The 13,297-nt window shown below is 48.4% G+C and overlaps 1 long non-coding RNA gene across 6 annotated transcripts in view; it reads right to left on the bottom strand.

Moving 5' to 3' along the window:
- Nucleotides 1–1,228: 1,228 nt before the first annotated feature.
- Nucleotides 1,229–13,297, bottom strand: part of LOC144369252 (uncharacterized) — a 39,985-nt gene continuing 27,916 nt past the window's right edge. Inside the window, exons 5-12 of one of the 6 annotated variants that reach the window (XR_013428716.1) lie at nt 12,731–12,918; nt 11,003–11,205; nt 10,528–10,769; nt 8,774–8,889; nt 8,390–8,617; nt 6,942–7,521; nt 4,899–4,999; nt 1,229–3,622 (exon numbers count right to left, since the gene is read on the bottom strand). This is a non-coding gene — a long non-coding RNA (uncharacterized LOC144369252). Of the gene's footprint in view, nt 3,623–4,898; nt 5,000–6,941; nt 7,522–8,389; nt 10,770–11,002; nt 11,206–12,730; nt 12,919–13,297 lie in introns of all 6 variants that reach the window. The other 5 variants (XR_013428718.1, XR_013428715.1, XR_013428717.1 and 2 more) reach the window with 5 other exon arrangements.

Below are 13,297 nucleotides of genomic sequence, written 5' to 3'. Positions count from 1 at the left end.
TGTGTGCTACCAAAAGAGCCCTTGTACCTTACATCACCAAATATGGGGAGGCAAGGGGAATGCTCAGAAGATCAATTCTCTAAAGTTCCATTGAAATCCATAAGTCATACTTTTTCAGAAAACTCATTGAAATGCTGGCCCCACAGGCAACAAACTGTGGTTTACAGATGGCACAGATGCTTCAATGTGAAACCGTGAATGCCAATCATTACAAGTGTTTCTGACAACTCTAATTCAACCAGGGACAGTCCCAGAGTACTCACTGAGAATACACTTTGTTCTTGCAAGCGGAAGCAGCTTTCACAAACTACTTCAGTTCTGAAATGTCAAACCCTTCTCAGCAAACACATTCAGAGCACAGTTTTGGCCCAACAGAAAAAGTGTCCTAGCAAGAGGGCCCAGCACCTATGATCACCTTCATAAGGTAGCTTCCCAGCTTCTGAGTGGAAGTGTACTTCTCATTGGCCCTTATGCTGTGGTGGAGATTTCTAGGAACTCAGTTTGATGCAGGATTTTTTGCAAGCCCTATGCAGCCCTCACACATGCTCAAACGCTACAGGATCCTGCAGACCAGTCTAGGCAGCAGTTGGCATCCATTCATTTTCTATGGCCTACAGATTCCTAGATGTATAAAATTCATTATCTTTAAATTATATATATATATATGTATATTATATATCATTAAAATCTGAACAATTAAAATTGGAAATATTCCAAAATCAAAACAGTGGAACCCCATTGTGATGCTACAAGTAGAAAATTCCACACCGGACCTCTGGGGATGATGGTTCACAGTCAAAATCAGCTTCACTAAAAATATTGCATGAAATTACCTTCAGATAATGTATAAAGTTGCATGTGAAGCACACAGGCATGTCTCTTTAGACTTAGGTTTCATCTACAAGATACCTTATGAAATTGAAAATACTCCAAAATTGGAGAAATCTGAAAGACTTCTCCAAAGTATTTCACCATAGACCAACTCAGACTCTCCATCCTTCAACGAGTGTGTGTGTGCTCTAGTGTATGTTTGTGTGTCTTTGTTTGTGTTTGTGTCATGATATCTGATATTTCATTGCTCCCATTGGAAAATTAACTCAGATAATACTATCTTAAAAACTCCTAAAAACAAAATTTCTTTGTGATCAAATGAAACATTCCTTCCTTTGGGCTTATATGTTTCTTCTAGGAATCAACTGCTACAATTAAGACACTCAAATCATCAAAGTAGATCAGATAACAAAAAATTTATATTTTAAAAAGTACTTAGTTTAAATAACAAATATATGATATAGTAATGAATATGTTACTAAAGGGAATATATAACAAATATCTAATGCCACACTATAGATTGGCAACTTCAAAATTTTGAAGCAAATATTAATAAATGTAAATGATCATAGGATGCTTCAGCACTGCCCAACCAAACAGCAAAAGAATGTTCTTAGAAGGATCCTATGGAGAGCTTGAGCCTCTTTTGCATCACAAGGGGTAGGTTTGGGCTGGATCCACTCATCCTTCTTCTTTGAGATGGTCCTCTTCCTCAGCACAAAGTCGTATTCAATGTGAGGGTTCATAGCATAAAAAACATTGCAATGGTGAGGAATCTTCAGCTCTGGGAGGAAAGGAGTATATGGGAAGAAGTTGGCATGCAAGAGGTACAACATGGGACACCCCAAAATATAAGAGGCTTGGCCAGAAAAGACCTGAGCCACACACCTGAGAGCTCTCCAATTCAGCACCAATACCAACAAAGACAGCCTCCACAGTCCTCCCTGAGGAAGAACTAGGCAGAGCACTTCCACAGACCTAATGTCTGTTCCTTCCAAAGGCTTTGGATTCCAGAACATCCCAGGTCCTCTTGCATCTTCCAAAGCACACCACTAGGGTTTGCATCTGAAATCTCCCACAAAAGGCTCCTGTGCCGAAGATTCAGATCCCACATGAGCCATCTTCATAGGAGGGTTTGGAGGGAAGCATTGGATGGTGAGTGCTCTGGTGTCAACATGAAATTCTCATTCAAGATGAATACACTACTGGGGGGTGGGAGGGACTGGAAGAAAGGTTGGGTATGGTTGGAGGAAGACCTGAAGAGAATTGCATCCTTGGCAACGGTACCTTGTTCCTGTAGGCTCCACTGAATCCTCATTCTCCAAGTAGAGGTCCTCCTTCTCCTCTCCATCTTTCTCTCTCTCCCTCTCTCCCAGCCCCATTCTCTCTCTCCCAGTCTATGCCTGTTTGGCAAGAGCTGAGGAGCTCTCCACTGCCACACACTAGAGCTTTATGGACAGCCTCAGTGCACAACCAAAGAGAAAGCTATGAAACCCGGAGAAAAGGCCTAGGATTCCTCCTCTGAGTTATTTTCCTCAAGTATGGCCACAGTGAGGACAGGCTGACCAGCACGGATATCACATTAGAGCCATGCTTCTGCATTGGTGGAGCCCACCTCCATGTGGACCAGCCTCGGAGAATGGAGGCCACATTCCAAATGCTGCCCTCCTGAGAACAATGATTCCAAAGACCAGCAAAGGGAATACTTCCCTCCAACATGGTGTATGGTCCAGTGGTGCCATGACCCCGAGTGGGGGAATACAACAGCCCACTTCTCCTTCCTCTGAACACGTGTTTCCTGTCGCCCTCCTCTAACCTAGAGCCTGTTCTCCATCCCTTCTGGGTTGGATGTGAAGATCTCTGCTATGAATTTCTTAGGCTACTAAGGCCCCAGACAGACTTCCTCTTCCATAGACTCTACTAACCTAACAGAAGGTTAAGATAGGAGACAAGTGATCCTAGAACTCATAGGGATGGTGGTCTTCAGCGTACATAGGCTGGGATCATGGCTGCTGAGGTGTTTGGCTCATAAAAAACAACCAACCAACCAACGAAAAAGCGCTGGCATTATTATCAGATGAACTTTGTGGCTACGTGCTCAGGAAGCCCTCATCTGACTTTAGTTAGGGATCATAACCTGGCTATTGTGATCACTCCTTGGCTAGTGGACTCAGGTACAGAAGACTATGGAATTTATGCAAAGACAGATGATTCAGGCTGTCTCCCAGGCTGTGTTTTCTTCCCAATTTCATCCTGGTACTGCTTGCTAGAATCCTGGCCATGCTCTGCCCAGGCAGTGGTTTTCTGGTCACACACAAGGCTTTCAATATTGCTGCTTCAATCCACAAAATGCCAGTTCCATCTTTAGCCCATGCATTCCATGTTCCTCTAAACCACTCCTATCCAAGAGCCATGGGGCCGTACTTCCTCTGGAAGGAGGCTTTCCTCCTTGCCACTCCTGATGCCAGCATTGGATGCCTGTTCATGACCAGGAGAGGGCACCAGGTGGGGAGCCACATAAGAGTCACACCTAGAGACTTTACACCAGCTTTAATTCAGTATTCTTTTTGCACGGGAGCCCACACATACTTTTGAGTGTACAAGGGTCAGAGACTACTCTTTGGTGCTATGAGTTGACCTGAGTCCACATCCTGACCATCTGACTGTCCCACATACTCTGACGGTGAGAGATGATTTGGCCCAGCTCATAGTCCTCCGGTTTCTCCTGAGTAAGCAAGTGTAGCTCGAGGGCCCTGCGGATGACGACAGGAGCCCAATCGTGGCAGGTCACCTGGAGCAGCATGGGAGACAGGCCTTCAGGAAATGGGCCTTGAAGTGACTACTCAAGGACAGTGGGCAGGGGCATTCTGGAGGCACCTCCACTCTAAATACAAGGGCAACATCCATGACCCTACTACCTGAGGCTGACCTCCTGCTCATCGCGTGGGCTCTTCCCATAGGCTACTAGCCCAAACCTTGTACATAGGACTTCCTGGACCTGCCATTGCTCTTTGTGGAGCTGCACTCCTCTCGAGGTGAAAGGACCCCACAACCTGTATACAGATGCAATCTCATCCCACAAGATGGGAGGAATGAGACAGTGGCCTCCAAGATCCCAGGTCTGCCTGAGGATATAGGCGGCATTTGGGGTGACCCAGGCACAAAACCTAGAGGCTTTGGTCTGGATTCCAGGGCCCAAAACAGACCCAGGAACATGACCACACACAGGAGTGATGAAAGATAGCCACGAGAGCTCCTGGCCTCCAGAGGCTCAGTGCTGGCTGGGGTGTAGGAGAGCACCTCATCTGGCAAGGGTGGTCATTGGAAAGGACTCCTGTCCTGCAGGTTACCTAGACATTTCATGTGTTTACTCCACATCCTTATCGATTCTGCAGAGAGATCCTCTCAGCTCCTTGTTGAAAAAACATGCAGAACCTCACACTGCTGTCCTCCTCCATGGACGCCAGCATCCCATACAGGGGAATCTGCCACCTAGGTCCTGTCCTGTTCTCATCTGTCACCCATACCTGCCTCTGCCCTTCTGGACTGCATGCTACCACCTGACACACAGACTCCCTCAGTCATGGTGGTGGACAAGCTGCTGCTCTCCCTCATCTCAGCTCCAGCCCTTCACACTGACCTCTGCCTCCTTTATTCCTATCTATCCTTCCTGACCAACCAGAAGGTCCAATTCAAGAGGGCATGAGTAGTCCATGGTATTGGATTAGTATTTGTTTCCTGCCCAGGTGTAAGCACCAGGGGACACCCCTGCTCCCAGGCTTACCAGGACACTCTTGGCCATCTTTGGACTTTGTGTTTCTAAGTGGACACAAATTAAGCAGGTGTCTCCCACCTCCTTGTGGGAAAGCGGCCTGGAGCACTTGCAGGTTGATTCTGAGAACTGTGGGGGATGGAACATCAGCAAATCCAGAAACAGAAAGCCACCCCAGCCTGTCAGTTGGCTCTATGGGCTTCTAGCACATATGTCCAGGTGCTCAGGCTTCTCATTTCCCCAGGTGGGAGTGGAATGGCAGCACAAGTACAGCTTGAATAAGGTAGGTGTTTACCTCCTTTCCCTTGACCTCGCGGCATTTCCTCACGATGAAATAATATTTTATTTGTGGATTCATGGACAGATACATCAGTGAGTGGTCAGGGACCTTGATTTCTGCAGAGCAAAGTGGAGAGAATTGTTAGGTGGCACTCAAGGATTAGACCACAAAACACCCACAACCCCTGAGAGTCTCCGCCAGGGCGAGCCTGCACCAGAATTGAGAGCCCTCCTATCCAGCTACAGTGCCACCAAAGACTCCCTCAGTGATTCTTCCCTGGAGAAGATGATGTACAGGATTCTAAACCAAAAGAGCACCTGGCAATGGAAACAGCACCTTGGGCCCAGAACTTCTCAGTGCAGGTTGGATCTGCCAAAGGGACACTGCTAGGCTCTGCATCAGGATTGGCAAAGGCTCCTGTGCTTAGGCCTTTCTCCCCAGGGCAGCCATGCTCACACATGGGCATTCAGGGAAGCGTTGGATGGTGGGCGAATTCATCCCCTTGCCCTGGATGAATCCACTCATGGATGACTACGCCGAGGGGAGGTGGTATCCATCAGAGGTGTGTTGGGCATGGACATGGGAGGACTTGAGCAGGGTGGTGCCCTGGAGAACTCTATTGTTTTCTAGGTTCGCTCTCCTTCCCCTTGTTTCTCATCATGAGCTGTCTGCTTGGTACTTTTATTCTGGTTCTTATTCTACTTCTGGCTCTTCTTTCTGTCCTGCATCTTCTTGTAGTTCTTTCTGGGTCTTTTTCTTGTTCTTACATCATTCCTTCTTGTTCTTCTTCTTGTGTATCTCCCTCCACCCTTCCTTCTGTTCACCTCCTTCTTTTTCTTCTTCTGCCTCCTGCTCTTCATCGTGTGATCCTCTCCCCACTCAGGAGTGTCTCTTTCTCCTCCTCCTCCTTCTCCTTCTTTCTCTGGCAATGGTGGGGCGTCCTGAGGAGTTCAAATCTATCACACTCTTCTGCCCAGATGCAGCCTCTGTTCAGTAGTTCAAGATGAAATCAGTTCTCAATCAATGGCCAGGAGTGAAACCAAGACCAAAGACAAGTGACTTCCTTTCTTTGTCATTGTCACAGTCAGGAAAGACTGAATAACAGACACCGCATTCTGGATAGGCTTCTACCTGTGGTAGTCAGCACCTCATCTGGACCAGGATTGCTAAAATAGCTTCCACCTCCATAAAGCTTCCCCAATGAAAACAAGGTTTCCAAAATCTAGGAGAGGGCCAGCATCACTGCCACCCTCCTGCCATAAGGCATAGATGCCATCACACCTAGTGTGTTCCAGGCCCCCGCTAGGCCTCCCTTTTGATGTCTGTTACACACAAATCTCCCCTGGTCTGGAGCCTGCTCTCAACTGATGCTTGGGTTGAAAGTCTGTTTCTGAAATCATCTTCGTAGACTCTCAGTTTTGTAATTCCTTATTGACTGGCTTAATATTATTATTATTATTATTTTACCAGAGATTGAACCCAGAGTCACTTAAGCACTGAGACACATTTCTAGGCCTTTTTACTTTGATTCAGGCTCCCCTGAACCAGGCTCTTGCCTCTGGAATCTCAGTGCGGGCCTGGTTGTAATGAGGTATTTGACTCAGCACTGGCAGTCACTAAAGTTTCTGAGGCTCTTTTGAACTTCTGATCCTCCTGCACAGCCTCCCAAGCACTGAGATTCCTAGCCACTGTTACCTTGCCCAGCTCCTTGGACTATTTTGACCTCAGTCTTCTTCATGTGTAAGACAGAGCTAAGCGAACTGACTTGGTGTGTGAAAATGGGAAAACTGACCATAATGCCCGACAGATGGTGGGTTCTATTGTGGACAGGCTGGGATGGTGGAGGCTAGGAGTGTCTAGCTCACAAGAAAGGAAAGAGCACTGGCATTGTGGACAGATCAGCATTGTGGCCTATGATCTTCGGATGCCCTTCTTTGATGCTGGAAGGAATAATAACCTGGCCATTCTGATATCTTCAGGAGATGGGCACCCAGGCACAGAGGACTTGGAATTGTTCCAAAAACAACCCAAACGTGCTGTCCCCTGGCCCTTACTTACTCTTCACTGAGTCCTGTTCCCAGTTGCTGCAATCCTGACATTCCTGCGACTAGGCAGGACTTCTCATGTCCTGGCCATGGATTGGGACCTGTGCTGCGTCAGTCCACATCAGTGCTGATTCCATTTGTGGCCCGTTTTTTCTTTATCCTCATTTGAAGGCATCCTTATCAGTGAGCTATAAACCAGCTGCTGATTGATTGAGCCCTTCTTCTTTGCCCCTCATGGATATTAGCTTTGCAATGCCTGCCCAGGCTCAGGGCAGGACACATTTAGGGAGGTCTAGCAGCCCCCTGGGGCCTCTTTGAGAACCTGCAGATTTGACTCGAGCATCACTGCAGTTGGTCTCCTGCACCAGGCCCACCACACTCTGGCTGTGCTGGGGGCCAAGGCCCACTTTCTCTTGTCTGTGAGTTATCCTGAGCCCACTGTGGATCATGTCTCCCAATTATCTGATTGTCACACTTATTCTCATGCTGAGAGACCATTTTGAGCAGCTCAAAGTCTTCTGGATTCGTGTTCTTGAGAAAATAGTGGTCAAGGCCCTGTGGATGATGCCTGTAATCTTCTCCTGGCAGGTCACCTGGATCAGGATGAGAGAAATTTCATAAGAGAACTGATTCTGGAGGAGCTACACAAAGGACAGTGGTCAAGGACATTCAGGAGATACCTCAGCTACATATACAAGGGCACAATCTTGTTATCCTGCTACCTGAGTGTGGCCTCCATATAACCCCTGGCTTCTTTCAACGTGCTACTAGAACAATCCTGGTACAAATATCTGCCTGTACCTGCCATCTCCCCTCCCCCTGGGGAGCCACATTCCACTCAGGTCAAAGGACCAAACTGCCTATGCACAGACACACTCTCATCTCACTGAGACGAGAGCAATGGGCCAGGGATCTGTGCACCAAGTGTGCTCTGGGGTGCAGGCTGCCTTTGTGGGTGGAAGAGGCAGATGCACTGAAAATTTTGGTCCTGGCTGCCACTACACAAAACAGACTCAGCTACAAGGGTGTGCACTTGAGTGCTTCATGATAGCCTGGAGAGGCCCTGGGCTCTGGAAGCTCGGTGCGGGTCTGGTTGTAATGATGTACTTGACTCAGCACTGGCAGTCACTAAACATGTCTCCTCTGCAGCTGGACACCTGCAGCATTAGCGTGTCTACTGCACATCCATAGAAATTCTGCCAAGAACCCCTTTAGCTCCCTATTCATATACATTCCGAAGCTTCCACAGCACTTCTGTCTGCACTTCTGGCCTGCAAAACCCACAATACACAGGCCCACTCACTGCTGCAGCTGGGCATGCTGAGGCTCTCCCCCCTCAGATCAAGCCCTTAAGACGGACCTCTCTCTCTTCTTTATTTCCCACCACAGCCCCGGGGTTGGCTGTCTCTCCTGCCTTCCACTGTGTGGACACCCAGGAGGCAGCTTTGCTGTCGGGCTTACCAGGATGCGCTTTGTCTCCCTCAGGCTCTGTCCCTCTAGGAGGACGTGAACAAAGTGGCTGTCTTCCACCTGCTCGCTGGAGTGAAGCAGTGAGGAGCTGCTACTGGTGACTTTTCTCTTAGAGTACTCATTTTTTGGGGTGGCCTGGGGCAATGGTCTGGCTGCTGCAGAAGGGGTGCTGCTGGAGACTGGTGGGATCCTGGATGTATTCTTAGGAGACTCCAAGAACTGCAGGGTATGACAACATCAGCAAAGCCCAGCAACTGAACCCCACCCCAGCCTGTCAGTTGGCTCTGTGGGTGTTCTACAATACCCATCCAGAAGCTGAGGTGCTTGTCACCTTGGAGGATGTGGAGTGGCACTAGGAAGAAGGTGGGTGTTTACCTCCTTTTACTTAACCTTGAACCACTTGCTGGCGGGTCTTTCCCTCAGGATAAAATGGTAGTTCACCCTGCCATTCATAGCATAATACACATTTCCATCAACAGGGATCCTCAGCTCTGGAGAGGGAGGGGCACAGGTGTGGTAAATGATACTCAAAGAGTACTCAACAGAAAATCCCCCCATAACTGAGAGTTTCTGCCAGGTCAGACCTGAGAAACAGAACTGAGAGCCCTCTAACCTAGCTACTGTTCCACCCAAGACTACCTCAGTGATTCCTCCCTGAGGACCCACTATGCACAGGATCTAAACTAAAGGAACACCTTTCAAGGAAAAAGCCCTTTGCACCTCAGAACCTCTCACTCCAGGTTGAAACTTCCAAAGAGACAGTGCTAGAGTTTGCATCTAGATTCAAAGACTTATGTGGTAAAGATTTTCTCCCTGGTGCAGCAATGATCACATGTGAGTTTTGGGGGAAGACTTGATGGCGGGTGCTTTGAACTTGCCAGTGGATTAATCCATTCATAGATGAATACGCTAATGGGAGGTGATATAAATTGGAGGTCTGTTGGAATGGAGGATGTCCACAGGAGGGCTGTCCCTCAAAAATAATATGTTTTTTGAGTTCCTCACTTCTCCATTTCTTTACATCATTATAATTCTGATCACATTTTAAATCTATTTATCATTATACTTCTTGTTCTTCTTATGTTTCTCCTTGTTCTTTTTCTTCTTCTTCATCTTCTCTGAATATTCTTTTTCTAGTATTCTTCATGTTCTTATTCATTGTCTCCTCCTTCTACTCATTTTCCTCTTCTTCTCCTCCTTCTTCTTATTTCTCTCTTCAACTCCAGTTTACAAGCTGTGAAGAGTTCTATTCTACCACACACTTCTGCCTAGATATGGCCTCTGGTCCTAAATGGAGTCAGTTTGCAATGAACGGAAAGATTGGAAACCAGGTGTCTAAAAGACATGATTCTTCATTGAACTGCTCTTAACGTGCACTTATCACAGTCATGAAAGGCTGACTAAATAGATGCCCTGTGGTTGCCTATCCTTTGATAGAAGACACAGATTCCTATCTTCTTTTCCCCTCATAGATATTCACTCTGCAATGCATGATCAGGTCGATGGGAGGACACATGTTAGAGAGGTCCAGCAGCCATGGGGGCAAAGTTAAGTACCTGTAGATTTATGCCCCCATCATTGCAGTTTGTTTTGTGCACAACTCCCACCACACTCTGCCTGTTTTTCAGGCTAACGCACACTGTGTTTGGGCTGCAAGTTATTCTGAGCCCACTGTGACTCATTGCTCCACACCATCTGATTGTTCCACTTTTACTCTAATAGTTTGAGACAATTTGCAGAAGCTTAAAGTTTTCTGGATCCTCCTGCTGGAGCAAGTGTTCATCTAAGGCCCTGCACACTCGTCAACAATACCAAGGTCCATAGAGCGCAGCCTGCAGCCTACATATTTCTCTGAGTCTTCTCAACCCAGCACTTCCTTCTGCACTCTGGCCTGCACACCCCAAAACACATAGGCCCACTCACTCATGGAACTGGGTATCCTGGTTCTCTCCCACCCCTGAAGTCAAGCTCTTAGCACTGGCCTCTCTCTCTCTTCTTTATTCCCTGCTCTCCTTCCTGACCTTCCAGAAGCTCTAATTCAAAAAGACAGGCCTAGTCCAAGGTGTTTGCAGTGGACTCGGTCTTCCCCAATGTGGGCTCCCAGGAGACTCCCCTGCTCAAAGACTCACCAGGATGCTCTTATACTTTGTTGTCCTTTGGTTTTCCAGGAAGACGTGAATGTGGCAGCTGCTTCCCACCCACTTGTTGTACAGGGTCCGTGAGGAGTACCTAGTGGAGACACCTGATCTCCTGGACTCCAGCTCTGGATGACATGCTGTTGCTGCTCCTTCCCAGGGCACCGGAGCCATTCCTGGAGAAGGCTCTAGCTCTGGGGTTGGCTTAGGAGCCTTCATTAAAACTGAGCTTGTAGCTAGAGGAGAAAAGATGCCAACATGACTGCCTTGCCCTGAGCTTCATACAAACAGACAATACCCCTGTCTGCCAGGTAGAACTCAGCCCCTGAGCCCACAGGGGCCTCTTTGCAGACAGGGGCCATTGCCTGAGTGGATAAAGGCTTATCCTTTTTCCCAGCCCAACACAAGCCATACACACCCCACCCAGTGGGGAAGAAACCTGGACCTTTCTTCATCTACCCTTATGTACCTCTCCCAACCCCTCCCAGGCCTCCTGGCTCTCAGGCTCTGCCTCAGTTGACTTCCCATCTTCAATCTGGGCCAGCAGGTGGTGTGCTGGGTGCTCCAGGTTCAAGCCACCCAGGAAGAGCCACATGTATGGCAGCAGCAGCTGGAGAATCAGAGATCCTGGAGGCTGATGGGAAGCCTCGGTGTACAAGTCCATCCAGGTACCTGGGAAGGAAGGTATGGCACTGTGGGAAGGCAGGTGTGCAGAAGCCTGTTCTCTCCTTTCCTACAGCCTCCAGTAACAAAACTGTAGACCTGGACTTCTGAACCTTCCCTGTCTCTGCACAGACCAGTCCACCCCAGATAAGACATAGTGGCTGTACAGGCAGCGACAGGACAGGTCTCTAGGCAAAGAAACTACATTGAAAGGAACATTAGATCCATGGTATGACCAGCTCTGCCCTCCTCTGGACATATGTCTGACACTTTTCTCTTTGCTACATGCTCTCCAACCTGGAATTCAACCTCCAGAAGTTATCTGTCCCCATGCCCACTATTATCAGGGATGCAGGGATGCCTCCTCTCCTGGCTTGGGCTGCCATATTACTTTATTCTCTTGAGCTCTCACCAAGTTCCTTGGAGAAGCAACTGATCTCTCTTTTTCAATAAGTGAAGCCAACATCTCTGTGACCCTGGAGGAGGACAGAGGAGTGTAGTCTGACTGGGATTGGCTATGGTGGGATCAATTGTCACAGGAGCTTCCTCTGAGGCCAACATCTCTCAGTTTCCCAGAGGAACATGACTCTACCTACAGTTCTTTGCCTTATTCCTCCTACTGTTGAAGCCCCACACCTTACACCGCAGGCAGGAAACAGAATTGGGGAGAGCAGTCTTTCCTCAGCCTTCCCAAGTCAAATCACCTTGCAGGTCCCTACTCTGGAAACAGGAGCCCACCCTCTTGACCCCAAGCCCATTCCATGTTGAAGTTGGTCCAAGGGTCCACCATAGTCACTGAAGGGGACAACGTGCAGTATGCCTCATGGAGTCAGGGATGCAGTCACATGTAGGATATGTACTCATGGCACCTGCAGCTTCAGGCTGACCCCCATGAAAAGAAACACAATGGCAGAAATTTTGACCCCATTTTTCACTGAATTATGCAACATGCCTGGAAACATATCTTCACGTAGTGAGTGTTTTCTCCATGCTCAGTGGTGAATGAGCCCAACCTGCTGCTTCCCATGTATCTCTCTGGGCCTGGGAGCTGCCATCTCCAAAGGCCCTGTCCAGCTATATCTCAGATAGGAAGTTCTGACCCACTATGGAACCTGGCACATCCTTTATTAACACTAAATGCTTTGCTCAACGCCCAAGTTATGAGATGCCCCTGGCACTGAGCTTTTTCATTCAAAAAGAAAATATTATAACAGACAAACCCCCAGGCCTCTCTGAGTCCACCTGGGAATGAGCTCAGCACACACCTTTGAGCTGTGGTGCCCAGGGTTTGGGGACTGCTCCACACACTTTGGTGACCAGCTGGCGTTAGGATGGTTTCTCTGCCTGAGAGGGGAGTTCACTCCCCTTGCAAGGCTGTGGCAGGCACCTCCAGGACTCGTCCCATTTGGGGCTGACATTCCACTATGAGTGTGGTCCTCTATCTCATTAGGTATCACAAACCCTTGGTACATGGCAGCCCCAAGACCCAGGCATGAGGGGGCTACACACTTGGGCTTGGTGGTCTGGTGCTTACCTTGGGAACAAGAGATCCAGCACCTGCTGGGTGGGGATGGAATCCCAGGAGATTAACCCCATGTTGCTGCTGAAATGTAGGTTCCTCCCACAAATGACAGGCAGGAGCTCATTCCTAAGCTGGTCCTGCCTGTAAGGTTCAAGGCTCTGTACCCTGAAGGGCTCCTCCGTGTTCTCATCATTTTCACCCTGGGTTGGGACCAAGAATGGTGGGTTCAAAATGGAAATGGTGACAAACAGATAAATGACTTGTGCCAATACACTTAGAGTCAAAGCACAATGGGACAGTTCCCATCAGTACAAACACACACACACACACACACACACACACACACACACACACACACAGTCAGAATAGGAGTCCTGGGCCATTCATCAGGGATCAGACTAGAGGGCCTGCTGGGCTCACCTGCCCTGTGCTACTCACTGTTACTCTTGAGCTCCTCTGCGACAATCGCCAGAGGCTCTGGCGTCTAAGATGAAGCCTCACCCAGTGTTCCCCCAATAGGGCAAGGTGGCCCCCCTGAGATTCCTGGGGGGGCTGAGGCTCGGCATGGTTTGAAACCAC

This window comes from Ictidomys tridecemlineatus, chromosome 12 (assembly GCF_052094955.1).
Source record: "Ictidomys tridecemlineatus isolate mIctTri1 chromosome 12, mIctTri1.hap1, whole genome shotgun sequence".
NCBI lineage: Eukaryota > Metazoa > Chordata > Mammalia > Rodentia > Sciuridae > Ictidomys > Ictidomys tridecemlineatus.
This window is presented reverse-complemented; position numbering and strand designations above follow the sequence as displayed.